Source organism: Mangifera indica, chromosome 8, assembly GCF_011075055.1.
Source record: "Mangifera indica cultivar Alphonso chromosome 8, CATAS_Mindica_2.1, whole genome shotgun sequence".
NCBI lineage: Eukaryota > Viridiplantae > Streptophyta > Magnoliopsida > Sapindales > Anacardiaceae > Mangifera > Mangifera indica.
Genome location: NC_058144.1, coordinates 17,419,090 through 17,445,389, shown reverse-complemented (window position 1 = coordinate 17,445,389; position 26,300 = coordinate 17,419,090).

The following is a 26,300-nucleotide window of genomic DNA, read 5'->3' as shown; positions in this document are numbered from 1 at the left end:
CAATGAGAGTCTACACTTTCCAGCGGAGATAACAACATGGGTAAAAAGAAAACTCATGGCTTCGATTGTGTTTACATTAGCCCAAAGGTAGTTACAAATGTTCAAGAAGACGACCTTTGGATATTTTCTTCAGTTCAGAGACATGAGATTTAGTTTAGTCTTGGTCCACTCATTTATATTAAGAGAGGTTATCAAAGGTGATATGAGAAACTACTTATGGTTTCGAATCAATGGGTTGATGCGAGGTTCAACCCATATGAGTTTGCTCTTGTTATCAGCCTTCACTTCTTCATGTTCATTGACACTGCGATGTATATGCCATAGATGCCAAAAATAGGATTAGAGATCCATAGTGATATTGAGAGGGTATTTATCATGAGGCCATTGGGGCGTGATGATAAGGATGTCCTTAAATTGGCTTTGTTAAATTGTGTTCATATGGTGTTACTAGAGAACGATGATCGGAAAAAGGTCAATATGCAATTTCTCTAGTTGGTTGATCATCTTCATGGATTTAATGCGTACTTGTGGGGGAAATTGGCATGGGATATTACTACCGATCTATTTGCAAAGCCATTACGAGGTTATTATTGAACCCACCTAGCACTAGCAAGAGAAAGTACAATATTTAGGGCTCCCCTAGGGTTTTGAAGTATGTTAATAAGTGTAAATAATATTTTTTTTTAATTAAATTGATGAAATCTAAAATTTTATCTTGTTATTACAGTTTTGGAAATACGAGATGTTGGACTCCATGTCTAAGTAAGTGGATCAAGTCGATTGTTTTGCATTTCCACACATGTTCAGGTGGAAGTTGAAAAGCCTCCCAAGATGGGGTGATACAAGATATTTGTTCAACGGAAATTTGGTTAATATTTTTGAATAAATTAATTGATTAAGAAAATGCTAATTGTTATATTTTAATAAGTAGGATGATGTTAATTTCCCATTGGATACTTTCCAACCTAAGAAGTAGATGCCATGGTATAGTGATGTCGTTGGTTACTTTGGACCAACGGGTTTATGTCCTTTCTTTCCACCAGCATTAGCATTTTCATCATCAACTTCTATAGTCGGTGTATCTCCACCTATTGGGCTGACTCCTCTCATGTCACTATTCATTGAGACAACTCATATTTCTCCATTGGTCAAGCACTCTTCACCCATCAACATGGCCCCACAATGGAGCCCCTTTCACCCACCCATGTGGCTTCCATGATAGAGCACCTTTCCTCCACGGTCGTTGGCGTGGCCTTTATGGTGTCCACATTTGATGTTGCATTAAAGAGATGGGGTAATCTTATTTTGGAGGAGATGTGGTATGAGATGTATCTTTTGTATGGGGAGATGTGCAGTCAAATGTCTTGTCTGGAGACTCAGATGAGTCGTTTGGAAGACATCGTGACACAGATTCGATCAGATACTATCGTTCAGGTGAAAATGTCATATGTTTATTTATTCGTTATTAAATATTTTCTACTAGTTTGTCTGACATATATATATTCATATAGGGTTCTCGCATTAGTTCTAGTAGGCCCACCCCCGTGCGTGTTGAGATTTCCTCTCCTCTCGTAGCCGAAGTTTGTAATTATTTAATTTTTTATGACATATTATATGAAATGTCATCGAATAATTTAATATTACATTTCCTGCAAGGTTCTCCTAACAGTCGTCGTAGGTCTTTTCCTTTACATACTGCGATTCCTTTATATCATTTTCTAGCCTAGGTTAGTAATTATTTGTTATGACATTTTATATGAAATGTTATTTAGCACATGGTTATTGAGTTGCGTCAGTAATTGACCGACAATGTAAGTGGTCTATATTCATTGACTTTGTTTAAATGTTTTATATATTTATGAAAGCATAAAACAGTTTATGTTCTACATCCAATTAATATTTTCTTGTCGATCATCAACATATAGATTCCTTCTTGGCACTTTTACATCAGCACCAACATAAGCAATAGGCTATTGTCCTATAAAGTTGGATGACGGCCTACACATTCTTTATAGGACATATCGGTATGGCATATGAGTGTTGGAGTACCACCTTACTATATGAGTACAAGTGGCCGGAGCTCTTCACGAAGATGGTAGAGGTAGATTACACGTTGGATTTGTTTTACAAACCATAAGGGGAAGTCAGGTGAGTAAATTATACCTATGTTTCCATTATAATTTACTTATATACAACATGTGTCTTCATTACAATTTCTCAATGTTTTCAGGTTTTCATTCCTATTAACTTCAACTGTGCCCATTGTGTTATTAGGGTCCTGGATTTGCGTGATTGGTCTATCACTGTATATGACTTCTAGAAAATGTCTACATACAACAACCATGATGGGCTTGCACGACAGATGCAACCTTACACTACATTTATCCCAACATTGTTGATAGGCGCAAGGTTTTGGACCACCTCTAGGCATACACCACGAGATGATCACTTAACAATGCGACTGCGGTATTTTTATGTTACACTTCATAAAGTGTATGATGCTTTCATGAAGCCTCGATTTCCTCCACAAGTCTTCCACCTCGATGCGTAGGTGTTTAACCTCATAATTGTATTTCTACTGCAACGAGTAGATTGGGATACATATTTTTATTTATCATTGGTTATTCATATGATTTTAGAGTTGTCATGTATATATTTTATTTGTGATGCTTTATTGGTTATGCATTTGATTTCACATTTTTTCAGTTTTATTACAATTTACTCGATAAAGTATGAATCAAACCTCAAACAATGCATGAAACGTAATAACTAATTAAAGAAATTAACATATGTCTAGAACATAAATAATACTGATATAATGTTTAATAGATTATATCTCATTTCAACAAAAACATAAATTAAATATTAATCAAACTAAATAAATTACATCTCATTTCAACAAATATATAAATCAAACATTAATCAAACTAAATAGATTACATCTCATTTTAACAAATACATAAATCAAACATTAATCAAACAACTCTTTCCTTTATCTTTTTTGGATGAACTCAATGACACAGAGCTTAAAATCGATGTTGGGCTTTTGCAGTTTGTTTGTAAATGCCCTGATTGATTACAATGACTACAAACCTTTGGTAAAATGATCTTACCTTATGAAGGATGTCAATTTCTATTTGAAGGGCAACCTGGTCGATGACGATCGAGAATAGGTGGCAAGATAAATTTTTCTTCGGTGGTAGGTAACCATTTTGATTGGTTCTCAAGTGGATTAACAACTTCCACATACGTTACACAGTAGTATTTGGTGTTATAGAAAGGATGAACCCATGCATAGACATTGGTGAGTCTTATATGTCTTGCAACAATAATGGCATGCTTACATGGAATACGTGAAAGTTGAAACTTCATACATGTATAAGCCATTTCATGAAAGTTCATAATGCCCATGTATCTACCACTACTTATAACTTGATACTGAACATTTGTAATTGGATGAACCTCCAAGCACATAGCCTTCAACATATGGCGGCCAAGCTTCCTCTCTGTCCATGGTGTAATGTGGTGAGGGTATTCATCTGCAATTTTAAAAACCATCAACATATTTATTAACAAATAAGCATAAGTGTAAAAAGTCATGGTCAACTAGATAATTAGTATTAACGTCATACATACTTGTATGGTTTCTTCTCTTATAAAACTATCACTGCAATGTGCCTCGAATGAACTCGACCAATATCGTGATGGACAAAGCCCATGTTGTTTGATGAGGGTATGAAATGACTTTAGAATGTTAGTTGTCACTATATTATACCTGTGCCCTAAAAAATGTGCCTTGCTCTATCGGTGATACCTTACCTCACGTAGGTAAGCCCTCTCTTGAAGATGCATTTATCAATAGATCTTATAATAGGTTCAAAATATGCCTTTGTATATGTCACTACTTTCTAGTATAAACACTCTACTTGCAAGTTTAAAAAAAATATGAGTACTTCTTTATCAAAATTTATAAATTTTTCAAATATATAAAAGTTTTTCAAATGTATAAACACGTTACCTATGAGTTATGTTTGTACTTCAATCGCATGTTACAAAAAAGGTGATGACAATAACATCTATGGTGTACATTTGCAAAGACCTCAACCATTGCAGAGTATATAACATAATGCCGACATGAGATTATTGCCAACCCTAGTACTTCATGGATGCAATCTTTAAGCTTTGTTAAAAACCAACACCACATTTGATGATCTTTCTTTTTACCCATCGAAAGCTATTGGGTAGATTTGGTTATTACCATCCAGGGCATGATAAGAAATAAATGTCCCTGGTATTAATCTTTTAAGAAAGCAATATCAATGCAAATAACTTATAGAAGATATTGTTTAAATGCATGGATGGAACAACCTAATGCCATGAAAAATGCTGAAAGCGATGCTCCTTGTCTGTTTCTATATATGTCATGGTTCTTGGATTAGCATGCTCTAAATTATAGCAATAATTAGGTAAGAGCATAAATAACTCTTCCGATAAGCCCTTCAATGAATGTAATGCTTAATATCTTGCCCGTCAAGCCTGTAAATATGATATATCAATTTTATACCTATTAACGATATCGATAATGATCTCTTTAGGCTAATAAATACGATCAATCAACACAAAGTTTGACTTCATTTAATAATCTAAAGCTTAGGCCCTAACTTATTTGTGATGTCATTTTATCTGATTTATTGAACATATGAGCATTGGATTTATTTTACGAATTTAGAATACTTGATTGGGTTTTACTCTTCTTCTTGTTAGAAACCATCCACATTTATCATCAAAGCATTTAATCTTTCATCTTACCATGTTTGACTTGATCACTTTATATTGGAATCCTTTCTCTAAGGCAAATTGAGCCATTTCATCTGTCAAGTGTTTTTTTATTAAAATGTAATCAAGTTTTACAGCATTTTCTTCATATAGGGATCCTACACCACTTGATGTTGTTAAAGACTATAAAGGAAAATTAAGCAGCTACTTAAATAGATTCGTAGAGAAATTATCAAAAAATGGTCTAGTATAATTCCTGCCACCCATAATAGGATCTTTAAGATGGAGACTATTTATATCATAGTTAACAGGTGACATATCCCCAAAGTCTGACTTATCAAGAGGAAAATCAGTTATTTCATTCCCATCAAAGTCATCCCAATCTAGAACCCTCTCTTTGTCTCTACAAACCCATTCTACACCAATATAAAATGCATTATTATGGAAATCAATCAAGTCATCCCTATCGGATTGTTTTTTCACTTCATTATCAGTGTTGCCACCTATTTCTTCTTCTCCTTATCCTTTACTTAGGTAATCTATATGCGATAATCTTTGATAGGAACATTTTTTGCTCAAGGCATCTACAACTACATTGGCTTTACTTGGGTGGTACTTAATCTCGTAGTTATAGTCTTTTACCAATTCCAACCATCATCTCTGTCTCATGTTTAGTTTATTTGAGACTTTTGTGATTCATGTAAGTGTTATTTCTTACCCCATATAGGTAATGCCGCCATATCTTAAGTGTAAACACCACAGTTGCCAACTTAAGATCATGAGTAGGGTATCTAATCTCATACTCCTTTAACTGATAAAAAGCATAACTTATCACTTTCCCTTTTTGCATTAGTACTACTCCCAAACCCTGATGTAAGGCATTTGTGTTTAAATCATAGTCCTTACCCTCATTTGGTAAGGCAGGATGAGAGCTGAGGTTAATCTACTTTTCAATTCCTTGAAACTCTATTCACAAGCCTTTGACCGTCTGAAAGAAATCTCTCTGTGTCAATTTTGTGAAAGGTCAAGCTAACTTGGTGAATCCCTCAATTTTACTAGGAATAGCTTGCCAATCCCAAAAACTTCTGACCTTTTTAGTTGTCTTAAGCCTCTGCCACTTTAGCACTGCTTTAATTTTACTAAGGTCTGTTAATATGACATTTGCTAAAACCATATGACTAATGCCACTTTATCCAATCAGAACTCATATTTAGAGAATTTTATGAACAATTGTCTCTCTCTTAGACTTTAGAGCACACATCTCAAGTACTGCTCATGCTCCTCTTGAGTTTTGGAGTAGACTAAGATGTCATTAATGAATACCACCAAGAAATTATCCATACAATCTTGAAACACCCTATTGATAAGGTCTATAAATACTATTAGGTCATTGGTCAATCTAAAAGGCATGACCACAAACTTATAATGCGTATACCTAGTCTTAAAGGTAGTATTTGATATATCTTGTTTTGCTAATCTAACTTGGTGATACCTTGACCTCAAATCTATCTTAGAGAATATTGAGGCACCATTGAGTTGGTCAAATAAATCATCAATCCTTCGGAGTGGGTACTTATTCTTTATTGTTGCCTTGTTCAACTCCTTATAATCAATGCATATCTTCATCGATCCATCTTTTTTCTTTACGAAAAGGATTGGTGCACCTCATGGTAAGCTCCTGTAACTATTTCTTTAGTTTCTATAATTTGGTTAGGGCCATTCTATAGAGGGCTTTAGAAATTGATATTGTTCCTAAGCCAACTCAATGTTAAACTCTAACTCCTTTTCTGGTGCTAACCTTAAAGGTTGTCAAGGAATACATTTGGAAACTATTGCACCACTGGAGTGACTTTTATGTTTGAAACTATCTTTGTTGATTTCTAAATCACGTGCACCAAATATGTCATACACCTCTTGCTCAACATCTTACTAGCCTTGATATAATTAATCATCATGCTGAGGATTTGACTTGCTCTGAATATGAGCTGCTCATCCTCACCTATACTAAATTTAACTTTTTTCTTCCTGTAGTCTATTTTTGCTCTCTATCTACTTAGGAAGTCCATGTCTAATATCATATCGAAGTTTTGCATGTCCATTATTATCAGGTCCACGACTATGACATGGTCTCTTAAGAAAATTATCTCCTCTACCAACATTAAACTGTTGTAAACTTGGTCCCAATCTGGCATCTCTATTCTAATTTGGAGGATGACTGAAGGTTTCAATCCTAATTTCTCAACTATGCTTGTAGCAATAAAACAATGTATGACACCAAAGTTAATTAAAGCATATAAAGGACAAGAATGAAATAATAACTAACTCGTCATAATTATAACACTAGTATCTATTTGTGTCTGAGTAGCTATGAACACTCGGGCCTGTCCTCCCCTAACTGTCTACTCTGCTAAGGTTGTACATTACTTGGTAAAATGTCTTAACTGCTTACATTTGTAGCATACCTTTTGTTTGGCTAAACACTCACCAGTGTGCCTCCTACCATATTTATGATATGCAAGAGACTGTCGTGTCTGGGCTGCTCCTCTTTTCTTTATTTCTTCTTAGTGTATGCCCTATGAACCATTTGTGTGGTTGGTTTTAGGGGATTTTAATCTTATATGTACATTTATGTGAATTATTAATAAAAGAGGTAGTCTTTTTGTTTAGATGTATAAGTTGTTTCCTTTATTTGCAATGATATAAAGTATTATGTGAACTATTAAGATGACTCACTTAATATACAAACTGAGTCATCGAATTGTTCTCTATGAACATGAGATAACTTAGGCAATTATACCATATAGTAGACATATCAAATACCTCCATTGAATACCATGAGATGACATTTTACAGAATTGGTATAGATTAACAGTTAGAGAACCATTTTTCGAATATGACTAAATAACAATAAGTCACATAGTCATTAAACCGTGGTCAATGATTATCGTAAGATCGTACTAGTATACAAAGTAATCTTTTGACTGAAGATATCATGATCAGATATAATATGGATACGTGTGATTCATATAATATACATAGAAGGGATTAATCACATCCCGTAGGACAAATCATATTGATCATGTGTTATTTGTATATGGAGAAGAATGATGCTCAAGATAAGATTTGTTGATTTGGAAAGTACTAGGTTTTGAATGTCCGCTAATTTGGCTCGGACCCAAATTCTAGAGTGAATGTTGATAAATACTAGAAATCAAAATCTTTGGCCAGAGTATAATGTAAGTCATACGAAGGATGTTCATAATGACATGTTTTGAATATTTAAATCGACAATCTGTGAAGAATCAAAATTTGGATTTTAATGATCCATGAGTCCGAACTTGATTTGGTTTGGACAACGGAAGGATATTACCTATATGGAATGTATGATTGAAGATATTATGTTCGATGAACTATTTCTTCATTTTAGTTTAGGGGCTATGACACATTGCTAGATATTTACCACAGTCATTGAGTTTTTGGTGTACTTTTGGATCATTCAAAAAAGGACTCACGACTATGCCATATGAACTTAAAGGGTCGCATCAATAAATTAAGTTTTTGAAATGGAGGATTAATTATCCAAGGATGGCTAGCACCTTCCGAAGGATAATAAAAACATATACAATGTTATATGAGTGTAAAAATAACATTTTAAAAGTTCAGATGTTAGTGAAATTCATATAAAATGTTATATGAGTGTAAAAACAACATTTTAAAAGTTAAGATGTTAGTGAAAATCATAAATGTTATATGAGTGAAATTAAGGTGGTAAGGTATATATTTGATATAAATGCATGGTGAGGCTTCAAATTATAAATTTGTTGGATAAAATAAGAATTTTGAAATTGCAAAATGGACCACCATTATATAAAGTGCATTTTAGTTCATTTTGAACTAATATAAGCATTCTTGCACTCTACCTTCTCTCACAAAACAAACTAAAAGAACTCTCCTGTCTCTAAGATTTGCCTTGGAAGGTGCATTCTTTGGAGGTTCTTTAAGTGAGGAGCTTCATCCATCATCTCATATCCCTATAGGAGGCAAAAAAATAGGTAAAAGTTTCATTCTTCTCTTGTATGCCTTAATCACGCTTTAATTCTTGTTCTACCTACATAAATGACATTCTTTGCATCTTCTTCTTCACCTATCATTTTCAAATGGTATCAAAGCATGGTTCAACTCCTTGCATGTCTTTTTGAAGCTAAATATATGATTTTTATACATAAGGGTATGTATATGTATCATATGTGTATATCCATGTTGTTAGTTTGCTAGGAAATCAAGCTTTTCAAGCATGTTTTGCTTTATAACTCTTGGCTGAGTTTTATTTCTTTTTTCCATGTTCCAATGATTTTAAGATGAGAAACATGTGTTTTAAGGCATGTATATTATGAAGTGTTTATAGGATGCATGTATATGTGCTTGATTTAGACATACATGTGCTTTTTGGCTTGAGAATTAAAATTTAAATATTGGAATTTTTATTAATGTGTGTTGGTTGGATGTATATGTTGATATACATTGAAAAAATTATGCTAATTTTGTGTATTGTATATAAAATGCATGTATGGTATATACATAGGAAAGTTTGACATATGAAGGTATGTAATATATTTGCATAGACATGTTCAAATTGTTCATAAAAATTTCTGGATTTTTTTAAGTTCACATTTTAATGTCGATTAAGACATTTGGGTGAAGATTATGATGTCTGTCATTAATGTATATAATTACATATAATCGAAAAAGATATGATGCATTCTGAAAGTATTTGCATGTTGTTTTGAATGGTAATGGATGTGTATGAGCCGTGAGATGATGTGCATGATTTTGTTCACTTTAATTGAATGAAAATTTGTATACAAAAATCAACTTACATTAATGTGGTTAAATATGTTAGTTGAATGAAAGATTGTGCAACTTGCATTAATGAGATTAGGTGTAATAGTGGAATGAAAGATTATGTACAAGAATCGACTTGCATTAATGAGATTAAGTGCATTAGTTAAATGAAACATTGTGTACAAGTATCAACTTACATTAATATGATTGAGTGTATAAGTTAATAAAGGTGCACAAAGTCAACTAACACTTAATGTTGATTAAGTGTGAAAATTGTCTTGGTCTAGTATTAGGTAAATGTTACCTAAATAAATATTATGAATATTTGAATAATATACATCATGCCATTTATACTTAAATAATTAAATCATTACATGTTGTTAATTATGATTTTGATTAGATTATATATTATGAATTAATATTTAATAGATTATGAATGAGTTCATAATTTATATTAAAGTTAATATGAATGTTGGATGGATGAATAATTATGGGATGTTCATGGGTGTAATTTGCCATTTTTCAAAGTTTAAATAATTGAGTCATAATATTCTTTTAATTAAATAACCCATTCCATTTATTTAATTTTATTTTGTCAGGTCTGCGCGCCTTAGTTTTGAATGTAATTGGAGCGATTAGGCGAGGATCCAAAGATGATCCAGATAACAATTCGAATGAAGACAAAGACCTAAGTGAATAGTTTACCATTAAGGTGTAATTTTGAAAACCCTATGATCATCCTATCATGTTTTAAACTATCAATATATAAGATATATGTATGTCATGCTTAATTGAACTTAATTAAAATTAAATTAAACCTAAATCTCTCTAATTCAAATTATTAAATCGATTTCTCCTATCATAGGATAGTTAAATTCTATAATGTAAATTTTAATATCCCAAGATTTCCATTATGTGAGGGATGTAGGATTTATGTCATGGAATTAAATTTATCTTGTTCTTTGATGGTTATTTTTGTCATGACTAAGATTTCTATTATGTGAGGACATGATGAAAATGTCATTTTCAGAAAGCGTAACGGTTTGGATATAACTAGTCAAGGGTGCCAAGATTTCTATTATGTGAGTTATTTGGAGCGAAAAGCATGTTAGATGAATCAAGTCTTATATAGGGATAAATATGGAAAGAGTTTCCTACTTATTATATCAAATTAACCAAAATTTTTATTATATAAGGTTAAATAAGTTTAATAAGAATTTGATTCCCTACCAAGAAATTTGATCTAACGAAATTTTTTAATCCTATCTAAGGGAGTGCAAAATTCGAATAAAATAGTGGGAGCTAATGAGATTATGCAATTAATAAATGTTTAAATTCACATATTCGATTAACTAATAAAACTATTTCTCTTTGCAGTATTTTCATTTGATTGTGATATATTCAAAAAATGGCCAACAATGTATTCCTAAGGATTTTGGATAATAATATTTTGACTGGATCTAACTTCAAGGATTGGTTAAGAAAATCTTCGAATAGTACTAGACATCGAAATGATTGGCTACATCTTTGAAGCATTGCTTCTTATAGATATAACTCTAGATGCCTCCAATGAGGAATGTAAAACGTTTGAGACATAGGTTGAGGATAATAAGAAAGCTTGAGGTTACATGCTTGCCTCAATGAATAGGGACTCCAAACCAAGCATGAAATTGTTTCAGAGGCTTATGATATCCTCATTACTTTACAAGAGTTGTATCGCGAGAACTCTAGAGTAGTAGAGTATGAGCTATGGGTTTTGCTCTTTAACATGTTATAAAGATGATCAATGCATTATGGCAATTAGATGTTTAACGCGTGGTCTTACTAGACCACTTCAAAGTGAATTTGATTCTACAATCCCTCCCATTAAGTTATAAACCATTATAACAAACTATAATCTGAATTAAATACAGTAGACACTCCTTAAGTTGTTTAATGAGCTCTAAGAGTTTTACAAGCAGCGGAAGAATGACTCTAGACATGTGGATGTCTATGAAACTTTTACCAATAGGGCCAATAAGAGGCCTAAAAAGCAACAAAAGAAAGGTCCAAATATTGGACCCAAGGAAAGGAATTTTAAGAAAGGTGTTACCAAGGTGGAGGAGGTAAAAGAAAAAGGAAAGTGTTTCCATTATCAACAGGATAGACTATAACATCCCTCCCTAGAAGTACTACCCATCAAAGGAGAAATGTTACGAATTAATATTCGGAGCGTCTATTTTTTTTTTCTTTTTTAAAAATACTTTAAAATAAACGCATCATTAAAAGTGTTTAGGAAGTATTCCAAGAAAACTAAAAATCTGGAAGTGAACAAAAGATGTATATACTCATATGAAGACTCATCTAAAAGTATCTGAAAATAGGGAGTAATCATATGTAACTGTACCATAATCTCAAAAGTCAAAAGTCCATAAGAACATGCTACTGTATGCATGTAATATAAACCAGAGATAACCTGCTCCAGCTGGATCTACCTACGCTGACCTGACCCTGCCTCGCAGCTACCTCGATCACCTGTACCTGCAGTCAGGAAAGAAAAGGGAGTGAGTGATAAGAACACTCAGTAAGGGGAAAAATTAAGTAAACTATCATTTTTTCCTGTTCTAACTCACTTTTGGGACTCAACCCCACATCCTAACCTCTATAAGAGATTGAGGGGGTAATTTAGTTCACTCTTTACTATTTGGGTCATACTTTGTCCCATCTGGTGTCTATTTAATACTTTCTGGAAGCTAACTATAGGGATTTGGCACTTTTTTTTTAAGCTCAAGCTCTTTTTCTTTCACTACACTATTTCTGACTCTGAATTAAGCTCTACTGCGAGCGGACCCTACTGGGGGTCTATGTCCTACTACGGACGTGTCCTACTGCGGACGTGCCCTACTGCGGGCGGTGTAGTGTAAAGTGCCCCCTCATAGTTTATAGCATACATACGGGTCTTATATTTTACTAAATTTGCTTCCATTTAATTTTATTCATAACTCACCAGACATTACTCTTGGGACGACCCCTAAATCTTGAGTCCCAAATTCTTTTTCTTATTTTTCTTTCCTTCTTTTCTTTCCTTTCCTTTCCTTTCTTTCCTTTCTTTCTTTCCTTCTTTCCTTCTTTCTTTCCTGCCCAGAATTGCAAAACACTGTTCACAGAACAGTCATTTAACAGGGCAACCTTCTTTTTCATACAATTTAACATCCCAAACGGTTTCTAATTTATACAAGCTATATATCATTGGAAAGAGGATTCAAAGAGCTTTCCAACGACCTATAATAGCACTCATAATTCAATAGATAAGGCAGTCAAAACGTGAGCTAAACTCAGTGATAAAATTACGAAATACTGTTCACAGAACAGACATTTAGCAGGGCAGCATACTTTTTATACAATTTAACAGCCCAAATGGTTTCTAATTCATACAAACTATATATCGTTGAAAAGAGGATTCCAAGATCTTTCCAACAAGCTATAATAGCACTCATAATTCATTCAATCAGGCAGTCAAAACAGCAGATAAATTCAGTGGCAAAAACTGCCTCCCCTGTTTTTCTTTAGTAAAACAGTCCTTTCGGTTTATACAATCTTTAACAGTCCAAATGATCTCTAATTCATACAAGTTATATATCATTGGAAAGAGGATTCAAAGAGCTTTCCAAAAAGATATAATAGCACTCATAATTCATTCAATAAGGCAGCCAAAACATGAGACGAACTCAGTGGCAAAAACTGTAAATATTCTGTAACTTTCTGCCATGAATAAAATCACATACATAGACATCCCAAATGGCAAAACAACATTCCTCAACATCAAAATCAACATATATAATATAGATCTAAGGAACCAAAACCCTAAAACATGTCACATATCAAGGAGGAAACCCCTTACCTTGCTTTAAGCCAAATCTTTGAAAGTTGGCTTCCTCCTCTTTGTTTTGCTTCCTTTATCACCAAGATCACTTTAAATCAATACCAAAACACTCTAACATATTCACATAACATGCATATAAACATAGATAAAAGAAGAAGGAAGGAGATCTTTGGTTACCAAAGCTTCCAAGTGCTTCCTTTTCTTTTCTTTTCTTTTCTTATCTTCCAACTCCCTCAAATCCTTCCTTTTTCTTCAAGAAAGCAAAGGAAAAAACATGAAAAATGGTGGCTGCTGGAGTTTCTTACGGGAGAAGATGTAAAATGATGGAAAAGTCTTTTCTTTCTCTTTATATCTAAACCTTATCTCTTTCTCTTTTTCTCTTTTCCCTTTTTGCCCTTTTTTGCATTTATATACATATATATTTATTTATGCATATATATATATATATAAAAAAAAAGCACACCCCTACATATATATATTTAAAATGAGAAAAATCTCAAAACAGGGTCAAAAGACATAATTACCCCTGGAATATACCTGAGGGTATTACAACTCTTCCCCCCTCACAAAAATTCCGTCCTCGGAATTCACAAAAAACAACTCTGGATGCTTCTCCTTCATGGTTTGCTCCATTTCCCAGGTAGCCTCCTCTGTCTTCTGGTTTGTCCATAAGACTTTTACTAAAGGAATCTGTCGGTTCCTTAGTTGTTTAATTCTTCTGTCAAGTATCTGAATCGGTTTTTCTTCATAACTAAGGTCTTCTGATAACTTAATATCTTCTGTATTCACAACCTGGGAATGATCACCAAGACATTTTCTTAACGATGAGACATGAAATACATCATGAATCCGGTCCATACTCGCTGGTAAGGCTAATCTGTAAGCCACTTTACCAACTCTATCAAGTATCTCATATGGACCAATAAATCTGGGAGCTAGCTTTCCCTTCTTTCCAAATCTCATCAAATGCTTGAATGGAGCAACCTTTACAAATACAAATTCACCTACATTGAATTCCAAGTCTCGGCGTCGATGATCTACATAGCTTTTCTGTCGATCCTGAGCCTGTTTTATTCTCTGCCTGATCAGTTGGACATCATCAATCATTTTCTGGGTCAATTCGGGCCCAAGGGATCAGGATAACACATCTCTCTCTCCTATCTCATCCCAGTGAAGAGGAGAACGACACCTTCTACCATATAATGCCTCATAAGGTGCCATCTGAATAGTCGTCTGGTAGCTATTATTGTAAGCAAACTCCACCAAGGGCAACATTTCTACCCACGTGGCTTTATGATCTAGGCAACAAGCTCTCAACATGTCTTCCAAAATCTGATTAACCCTCTCCGTCTGACCATCTGTCTGAGGATGATAGGCTGTACTAAATGCCAAATTAGTACCCAAGGATCTTTGGAGACTCTTCCAGAAAGCTGATACAAATCTTGTATCACGATCAGATACCATGGTCCTGGGTACACCATGTAATCTAATAATCTCCCTAACATATAATCTCCCCAACTGATCTGTGGTAGTAGTATCTTTGATGGACAGGAAATGAGCTGACTTGGTTAATCTATCAACAATCACCCAAATAGCATTACATCCATTCTGAGCTCTAGGGAGTCCACTAATGAAGTCCATGGAGATATGCTCCCATTTCCATTCTGGAATAGGTAGAGGCTGAAGTAACCCTGCAGGTCTCTGGTGTTCGGCCTTAATTTGCTGACAGGTGAGACATCTAGTAACAAACTCACCTTTATCCTTTTTCATGCCTGACCACCAAAAATGTCTTTTTAAATCTTGATACATCTTTACACCCCCAGGGTGGGCAGTGTAAAGAGAACTATGAGCCTCTGTAAGAATTTTCTGTTTCAAATCAGTTATCTGGGGAACATATACTCGATCTCTGAATTTGAGAATTTTATTCGATACTTGAAAATCTGTCTCAAGACCCTCTTGAACCTTTTGAAGTTTCTGTTGACACCATTCATCTTGTGTCTGAGCCTCTCGAATCTCATCTAGGAGAGTGGATTGAATCTCTAACCTGGTGAGGGCCCCAATCACAAGCTCAATTTGTTCTCGGTCCATCTCTCTCTGAATTTCTCTCTAGACCGTCAATTGTGATATCATTACATTTCTACTGAGGGCATCTGCAACTACATTAGCCTTGCCTGGATGGTACTTAATATCACAGTCATAGTCTTTTACTAACTCGAGCCATCGCCTCTGTCTCATATTTAACTCCTTCTGAGTGAAGAAATATCTGAGACTCTTATGGTCAGTATAAATATTACATTTTACCCCATACAAATAGTGTCTCCAGATTTTTAAAGCAAAAACCACCGCTGCTAACTCCAAATCATGAGTGGGGTATCGAGTTTCAAATTCTTTCAATTGTCTTGAGGCATATGCTATCACCTTGCCTCGCTGCATCAACACTGCTCCTAAACCACCGTGTGAGGCATCCGTGTATAAATCATACTCAACTCCCTCCTTTGGAAGTGCTAACACAGGAGCAGTAGTCAATCTTCTTTTCAATTCTTGGAAGCTTGTCTCACAGGCATCTGACCACTGAAATGGCATTGCTTTCTTTGTGAGGGTTGTAAGAGGTCTAGCTAATCTGGCAAATCCTTCCACAAACCTTCGATAATACCCTGCCAAACCCAGGAAACTACGAACCTCTTTAACTGTCTTTGGTCTCTGCCATTCAACTATTGCCTCAATCTTACCGGGATCCACTGATATACCCTCTGCTGAAATCACATGCCCCAAAAAGGTAACTCTATCTAGCCAAAATTCACATTTCGAGAATTTGGCATACAGTTGTTTTTCTCTCAATCTCTGGAGGGTAAACCTCAAGTGTTGTTCATGCTCCTCTCGACTGCAAGAATATACTAAGATATCATCAATGAATACCACAATAAATTTATCCAGGCAGTCATGAAATACCCTATTCATCAAATCCATAAATACTGCAGGGGCATTTGTCAATCCGAATGGCATCACTACAAACTCAAAGTGGCCATACCTCATTCGGAAAGCTGTCTTGGGTATATCCTTCTCTGTCACTCTCACCTGGTGATAACCAGATCTCAAATCTATCTTGGAAAAGACCACGGATCCCTTCAACTGATCAAATAAATCATCAATCCTGGGTAACGGGTACTTGTTCTTAACTGTGGCCTTATTTAGCTCTCTGTAATCAATACACATTCTCATAGACCCGTCTTTCTTTTTCACAAATAGGATGGGAGCTCCCCAAGGAGAATGGCTCGGTCTGATAAAACCATGATCTAATAACTCTTGAAGCTGCTTTTTCAATTCTTGTAACTCGGCAGAGGCCATTCGATAGGGTGCTCTTGAAATAGGTGCTGTGCCAGGTGCCAACTCTATGCTAAACTCAATCTCTCTCTCGGGAGCTAATCCCGGTAGCTTACTTGGAAACACATCTGGAAACTCACGTACCACTAGTGTTTCCTCAATAGTTGGGCCTGACTCAACTTTGCTCACTATATGAGCCAAATATCCTGTATACCCCTTTTTCAACATTTTACTAGCTTTTAACATATTGATCATCAAACTCCGGATATGACCTTCACCGAACTCGAATTGATCTCCAGAGTCTAGGTTAAATCTCACTTTCTTCTTTTTACAATCAATTTCAGCTCCGTATCTCCCCAAAAAGTCCATCCCTAAAATCATGTCAAAATTTGGCATTTCGAACACAATCAGGTCCACTAGTAACTGTCGACCCTGAATCATAATACTCTGTCCTAGTAGCATCATCTCACTAATGACTGACCCCCCATCCGGCAACTCAATCATAATCCTCTAGGCTATTCTAACAGGTTGCAACTTTAACCTCTCAAGTAAACTCTTGGCTATAAAACAATGAGTAGCCCCACAATCAATTAAAACATAAATAGGAGTATCAAGATAGAGAATCTGACCCGTGACTGCTGATGGGTTAGCCTCTGCTGGGCCCTGAGTGATCGTATAAACTCTGGCTGTGGCTCCTCCTATAGGCTGCTACTGCTCTACTCTCACTGGGGCAGCTGTGCAGAAACGAGTAATATGTCCAGGCTGACGACATCTGAAACAAACTTCCTGACCTGTCAAACACTCTCCTCTATGGTGCTTCCCACATTTCTGGCAAGCTGGTATCTCAGGTCCTCTTTGTTTCTTTCCACTCTTCCAGTTCTTTTTCATGCCTCTGAACTGGAGAGGTCATTTACCTTTCCTGTCTCGCTTTGGAGGAGGGCCTCTCTGTACTGAAGCTGAACCACTACTCACCGGGGGAGCTGGCATAGTAGAAGGAGGTGTAACTTTTTGCCCTGTAGTCTGACCAAACCTCCTCCTAACAAAAACCTCTGCCCTCAAAGCTCTATCAAGGGCCTCTGCATAAGTTCTGGGTGGCTGCGCCCCGGTCATAACATCTCGAGCTATCTCTGGATCCAGCCCGTACACAAACTTCTACATACGCCCCATTTCTGTGCTAGCTATCTCAGGGGCATACTGGGACAATTGATTAAACTTTGTGGAATATTCTTTTACAGAGTCTGTCCCTTGCACTAGACTGATAAACTCCTGGGCCCTGATACAAGTAACATCGGCGCCTCTGTACTCTGCCTCGAATCGGTGCCTAAACTCTGTCCATGTCATTTCTGAGACATTGACCGTCTCCCTGACTAAGTTCCACCATATTCTTGCCCCTGACTTGAAAAGATAAGTGGCATATCTCACTCTTTCTTGGTCAGTCATGTCAAACAAGGCAATGACACTCTCTACTGATTCTAACCACTCTTCAGCTGCTATTGGGTCCCTTGCACCATCAAATTTTTGAGGTTGGTGCATACTAGGGAGGTTGAAAATAGGATGTAATTGAGTCCTCACTGGGGCTGCTGTAGATGCTGAAGTAACCTCCCTCACATCATGCCCCTGGATTGGCGGCGTATGAGCCGTCTCACTTCCCTGTGTAGGAGCACCTTTGTGCTCTCTCATCATCTCTCTGAAAATCTCTCGCACATCATGTGCACTGAGTGCCCCCTGGGGTACCTGAGGGGCTGCTCCTTCATTTTGGCCCCTTTGAGAGGGATCTACTGGTGTTTGACTCATAGGTCTTGAAAATGAACACATTAGTTTCATAAAACTCAGCAGGTATAAATGAAAACTTAACTTACAGTGATCGGCTGCGAGGGTGGTCAGCGTGGCTGAAGGGTATTTCATCTCTGTGTTACTTTGATTACTCCATTTTGTTTTAGAAAACATCTTTTGGGTTCCAAAATCATGCTTTGATATCAACTGTAACATCCCTCCCTAGAAGTACTACCCATCAAAGGAGAAATGTTACGAATTAATATTCGGAGCGTCTATTTTTTTTTTCTTTTTTAAAAATACTTTAAAATAAACGCATCATTAAAAGTGTTTAGGAAGTATTCCAAGAAAACTAAAAATCTGGAAGCGAACAAAAGATGTATATACTCATATGAAGACTCATCTAAAAGTATCTGAAAATAGGGAGTAATCATATGTAACTGTACTATAATCTCAAAAGTCAAAAGTCCATAAGAACATGCTACTGTATGCATGTAATATAAACCAGAGATAACCTGCTCCAGCTGGATCTACCTACGCTGACCTGACCCTGCCTCGCAGCTACCTCGATCACCTGTACCTGCAGTCAGGAAAGAAAAGGGAGTGAGTGATAAGAACACTCAGTAAGGGGAAAAATTAAGTAAACTATCCTTTTTTTCCTGTTCTAACTCACTTTTGGGACTCAACCCCACATCCTAACCTCTATAAGAGATTGAGGGGGTAATTTAGTTCACTCTTTACTATTTGGGTCATACTTTGTCCCATCTGGTGTCTATTTAATACTTTCTGGAAGCTAACTATAGGGATTTGACACTTTTTTTTTAAGCTCAAGCTCTTTTTCTTTCACTACACTATTTCTGACTCTGAATTAAGCTCTACTGCGAGCACGCTCTACTGCGAGCGGACCCTACTGGGGGTCTATGTCCTACTACGGACGTGTCCTACTGCGGACGTGCCTTACTGCGGGCGGTGTAGTGTAAAGTGCCCCCTCATAGTTTATAGCATACATACGGGTCTTATATTTTACTAAATTTGCTTCCATTTAATTTTATTCATAACTCACCAGACATTACTCTTGGGATGACCCCTAAATCTTGAGTCCCAAATTCTTTTTCTTATTTTTCTTTCTTTTTCTTTCCTTCTTTTCTTTCCTTTCCTTTCCTTTCTTTCCTCTCTTCTTCCTTTTCTTTCTTTCTTTCTTTCTTTCCTTCTTTCCTTCTTTCTTTCCTGCCCAGAATTGCAAAACACTGTTCACAGAACAGTCATTTAACAGGGCAACCTTCTTTTTCATACAATTTAACATCCCAAACGGTTTCTAATTTATACAAGCTATATATTATTGGAAAGAGGATTCAAAGAGCTTTCCAACGACCTATAATAGCACTCATAATTCAATAGATAAGGCAGTCAAAACGTGAGCTAAACTCAGTGATAAAATTACGAAATACTGTTCACAGAACAGGCATTTAGCAGGGCAGCATACTTTTTATACAATTTAACAGCCCAAATGGTTTGTAATTCATACAAACTATATATCGTTGAAAAGAGGATTCCAAGATCTTTCCAACAAGCTATAATAGCACTCATAATTCATTCAATCAGGCAGTCAAAACAGCAGATAAATTCAGTGGCAAAAACTGCCTCCCCTGTTTTTCTTTAGTAAAACAGTCCTTTCGGTTTATACAATCTTTAACAGTCCAAATGATCTCTAATTCATACAAGCTATATATCATTGGAAAGAGGATTCAAAGAGCTTTCCAAAAAGATATAATAGCACTCGTAATTCATTCAATAAGGCAGCCAAAACATGGGACGAACTCAGTGGCAAAAACTGTAAATATTCTGTAACTTTCTGCCATGAACAAAATCACATACATAGACATCCCAAATGGCAAAACAACATTCCTCAACATCAAAATCAACATATATAATATAGATCTAAGGAACCAAAACCCTAAAACATGTCACATATCAAGGAGGAAACCCCTTACCTTGCTTTAAGCCAAATCTTTGAAAGTTGGCTTCCTCCTCTTTGTTTTGCTTCATTTATCACCAAGATCACTTTAAATCAATACCAAAACACTCTAACATATTCACATAACATGCATATAAACATAGATAAAAGAAGAAGGAAGGAGATCTTTGGTTACCAAAGCTTCCAAGTGCTTCCTTTTCTTTTCTTTTCTTTTCTTATCTTCCAACTCCCTCAAATCTTTCCTTTTTCTTCGAGAAAGCAAAGGAAAAAACATGAAAAATGGTGGCTGCTGGAGTTTCTTACGGGAGAAGATGTAAAATGATGGAAAAGTCTTCTCTTTCTCTTTATATCTAAACCTTATCTCTTTCTCTTTTTCTCTTTTCCCTTTTTGCCCTTTTTTGCATTTATATATATATATATATTTATTTATGCATATATATATATATATATATATATATATATATAAAGCACACCCCTACATATATATATTTAAAATAAGAAAAATCTCAAAACAGGGTCAAAAGACATAATTACCCCTGGAATATACCTGAGGGTATTACATAGACATTGGAAAATGAATTGTCCCTTATACCTAGACAACCATAAGAAGAACAAAATATGTATAATCCACTATCAAGTCATTGAATTTGAGAATAACTCTTACTGTTAGCTGAGCTTTATAGGCCTCTACCTTTCCATCCTTGCCAATCTTTCTCTTGAAGACATATTTATAACCAATAAGAATAATTCCTTCCTGTGGATTGACAAGTGTTCATACTTGATTAATATGCATTGATTCTATTTCAAAATTCATTGGTTCTAGCTATCTACCTGAACTAGTATCTAGTATAGCTTCCTCATAGTTTCTAGGATCATCATCATGATTTATTTCTCTTACTAAGTAGGATTCAAAATCTTGCTCATGAAGAAATTCATATCTTTTCAGAGGTCTAGATACATTATAAGATTTTTCTATTGGAACTGTAGTATCTGATATTAAGGTTCTCTGAATGGATGATCTAATCTTAGTAATGTCGGTTTAAGGTTCTTTGGACTCTTTTTCGAGCTCTACGTTTCTTCTTGCACCACCTTCTTCTGAGAACTCTTTCTCAAGAAAGTGTGCATTCTTACTGACCATTATTCTGTGATCAGTTCGAAAGTAAAAGTAATATCCTAAACTATCTTTACGATATCTTACGAACCGACCCTTCTCTAATCTAACATCCAACTTATCTGTTTTAATTATTGTGACATAAGCTGTTCATCGCTAAATTTTCATAAAATTAGGATTTGAGCGTTTGGAATACCATAACTCATATGATGTCTTTTGGACTGATTTTGACGGTATCCGATTTAAGATATGCAAATCAGTTTGGAGGGCATATCCACTCATTGATATCGCAAGTCTATAAAGCTTACCATTGATTGTACCATATCTAATAAAGTACGATTTCTACTTTTAGATATACCATTATGTTGAGGTGTGTATAGAGGTGTCATTTGGGAAATTATTCCATTGTCTTTCAAAAATTCCAAAAAAAATTGTACTTAAGTATTCTTTTTCATGCTCTGATTGTAGAATTTTAATACTTTTTCCAGTTTATTTTTTTACTTCATTCTTGAATTCTCTGAACTTTTCAAAGGATTCTGACTTATATTTCATTAAATACAGATACCCATACTTAGAAAAATCATCAGTGAAGGTAATAAAGTGGTGAAAGCCTCCTCTAGCCATATTATTAAATGATCCACATACATTTGTATATATTAACTCAAGTAATTCTTTAGCATGTTCCCTTTTATTCTTAAAGAGAGATTTGGTCATTTTTCCTTAGAGGCATGATTCACTTATTGGATAGGATTCAGAACCCAATGAACTTAAAAGCTTATTTTCTCCAAATTGAATCAATCTTCTTTCTCCAATTTGTCCTAATTTATTATGCCATAGAACCTTGGGGTTTGTTTCACTTCGAATTCTTTTATTAGTAATAGAATTTATATGATAATCATTCAATTCCAATACATATAGACCATTTGTATTTATAACTTCGCCAACTACAATATTTTCATAAAATATCAAACATTTATTTCCATTAAATTTGACACTGTAGCCATGCTTACATAATGCAAAAACAAAAAATGATATTTCTAGTAGCTTTTGCAAAATACAAAACATTATAAAACCTTAAAATGTCCCTGATGGTAGTCTAACTTGGCAAGTTCCCATAGCTTTGGTTGTAACCTTTACTTCATTTTCCATCTTTAAAATGATCTCGCCTTATGACAAAATAAAACTATTCTGTAGTGCCTACATAGAAACACACACATGAAACGTAGCTACTGAATCTATGATCCATGAATGATTATCTGAATCCAAACTTAATTCAAATTCAATGACTGGACAATGGATCATACCTGTTTTATTCTTCTTAAGGCTATCTAGGTATAAGGGACAATTCCTCTTCCAATGTCCATCTTGTTGACAATGAAAACACTTTCCCTTTTCTTTTGCCTTTTGGTAACACCTTTCTTAAAATTCCTCTTCTTAGGTCCAATATTTGGACCCTTCTTTTATTACTTTTTAGGCCTTTTATTAGCCCTATTGGTAGAAGCTACATAGACATCCGTATGTTTAGAGTCATTCTTCCCTTGCTTGTAAAACTCGTGGAGCTTATTGAGTAACGTTCGCTTAATCTAATTTTGATTATAGTTGGTTATAAATAGTTTATAACTCGATAGGAAAGACTATAGAATCAAATTCACTTTAACACGGTCTGGTAGAACCATGCCCCAAACATCTAACTGTCTCAATGCATTGATCATCTTTATGATATGTTCATTTAGAGGCATGTCTTCCCTTAATCTCATGTTAAAGAACGAAGCACATAACTCGTACTCGACTACTCTTGAGTTCTTACTATATAACTCTTGTAAAGCAACGAGGATATCATAAGCCCTTGAAACATTTTCATGCTTAGTTTGGAGGATCCTATTTATTGAGGCTAGCATGTATCCTCAAGCTTTCCTATTATTCTCGACCCATGCCTCGAACGTCTTACATTCCTCATTGGAGGCATCTAAAGCTATATCAATGTGAAACGATGCTTCCAAGACATAGCCAATCTTTCTGAAGTCTAGCACTATTCAAAGATTTCTTAACCAATTGAAGTTGGGTCCAATCAAAATATTATTATCCAAGATCCTTAGGAGGACATTGTTGGCCATTTTTTGAATATATCACAATTAAATGAAAATACTGCAAAGAGAAATAGTTTTATTAGTGAATTGAATATGTGAATTTAATCTTTTCTTAATTGTATAATCTCATTAGTTCCTACTATTTTATTCGAATCCCACACTCCCTTAGATAGAATTGGAAAATTTCGTTAGATCAAATTTCTTATTGGAGAATCGAATTCTTATTAAACTTAATTGACCTCACATAATAGAAATCTTGGTTAATTAAATTTAATAAGTAGAAAACTCTTTCCATTTATATCCCTATATAAGACTCGATTCATTTAGCATGCCCTTTGCTCCGAATATCTCACATGATAGAAATCTTGGCACCATTGGCTAGTTAAATCCAAACTATCACACTTTCCAGAAATGACATTTTAATCATGTATCAAATTTCTTGGTTATGATAAAAATAACCTTTAAAAAACAAGATAAATATAATTTCATGACATAAATCTTATCTCTCTCACATAATAGAAATCTTGAGATATTAAAATTTATGTTATAGAATTTACTTATCTCATGATGTGACACATAGATTTAATAATTTTAATTAGGGTGATTTAGGTTTAAATTAATTTCAATTAAGTTTAATTAAGCATGACATACATAAATCTCATATATGCATAATTTAAAACATGGTGGGATGATCATGAGGTTTTCGAAATTACAACCTAATGACAAACTATACACCTTGGTCTATGTCTTCATTCAGATCACTATCAGGATTATCTTCGTGTCATTGTCCATTTGCTCCAATTACATTCGAAACTAAGGTATGCACACCCCGATAAAATAAAATTAAATAAATGAGATGAGGTTATTTAATATAAACCCGTTAATTAAAAGAATATTGCAACCTAATTATTTAAACTTTGAAAAATGGCACATTACACCCATGATCTTCCCATAATCATCCATCCATTCAATATTCACATTAACATTTAATATAAATTATGAATTCATTCATAATCTATTAAATATTAATTCATAATATATGGTCTAATCAAAATCATAATTAACAATATGAAATGATTCAATCATTTAAGTATAAATGGCATGATGTATATTATTCAAATATTCAAAATATTTATTTTAGGTAACATTTACCTAACACTAGACTATGACAATTTTCACACTTAATCAACATTAAGTGTTAGTTGACCATGTGCTTCTTTATCAACTTATACACTTAACCATATTAATGCAACTTGATACCTATAAATAATGTTTCATTAAACTAATGCACCTAATGTTATCATTGTAAGTTGATTATTGTACACAATCCTTCATTCAACTAATGCACTTAATCTGATTAGTGCAAGTTGATTCTTGTGCACAATCTTTCATTCAACTAATGCACCTAATCTTATTAATGCAAGTTGATTCTTGTACACAACCTTCCATTCAACTAAAGTGAACAAAATCATGTATATCATCTCATGGCTCATACACATCCATTATCATTCAAAACAACATGAAAGTACTTTCACCATGCATCATATCCTTTTAAATTATATGTAATTATATACATTAATCACATATATCATAATCTTCACCCAAATGTCTTAATTAACATTAAAACATCATTTAGCATGTCCAAATGTGAACTTAAAAAATAATCCATAATTTTTATGAACAATTTCAACATATATATGCAAATATATTAACATATCTCCATACATTAAACTTTCCTATGCATATACCATACATGCATGCCCTAAATTCATGCATTTTATGTACAATACACAAAATAAGCATAAATTTGTCAATGTATATCATCATGTACATCCAGCCAACATGCATTAATACAAATTCTAGGATTTAAATTTCAATTCTCAAGCCAAAAAACACATGTATGTCTAAATCAAACATATATGCATGTATCCTATGAATACTTCATCATATACATGCCTTAAAGCACACGTTCTTCATCTTAAAATCATTAGAACATGGAAAAAAGAAATAAAACTCAACCAAGAAAGATTTATCCAAGAGTTATAAATCAAAAAATGCTTGAAAAGCTTGATTTCCTTGCAAACTAACAACATGCATGTACACATATGATACATAAACATATCCTTATGTATAAAAATCATATATTTAGCTTCAAAAAGCCTTGCAAGGAGCTGAACCATGCTCTGATACCATTCGAAAATGATAGGTGAAGAAGAAAATGTAAAGAATGTCATGCATGTAAGTAAAACAAGAATCAAAGCATGATTAAGACATATAAGAGAATGATAAAAATTTTACTTACTCTTTTGCCTCCTATAGGGATATATGATGATAGATTAAGCTCCTTACTTGAAGAATCTCTAAAAGAGTGCACTTTCCAAGCCAAATCTTAGAGAGGGGGAGAGCGTTTTATTAGTTTTATGAGAGAAAGTAAAGTGCCAGCCTTTGAGGATGGTTTTAGCCTCTAATTTAGTTTGTGCTTTGTGTGGATACTGAAATTCAGGCCTACATTATTATTGTATGCCCTAGGAACCATTCGTGTTATTGATTTCA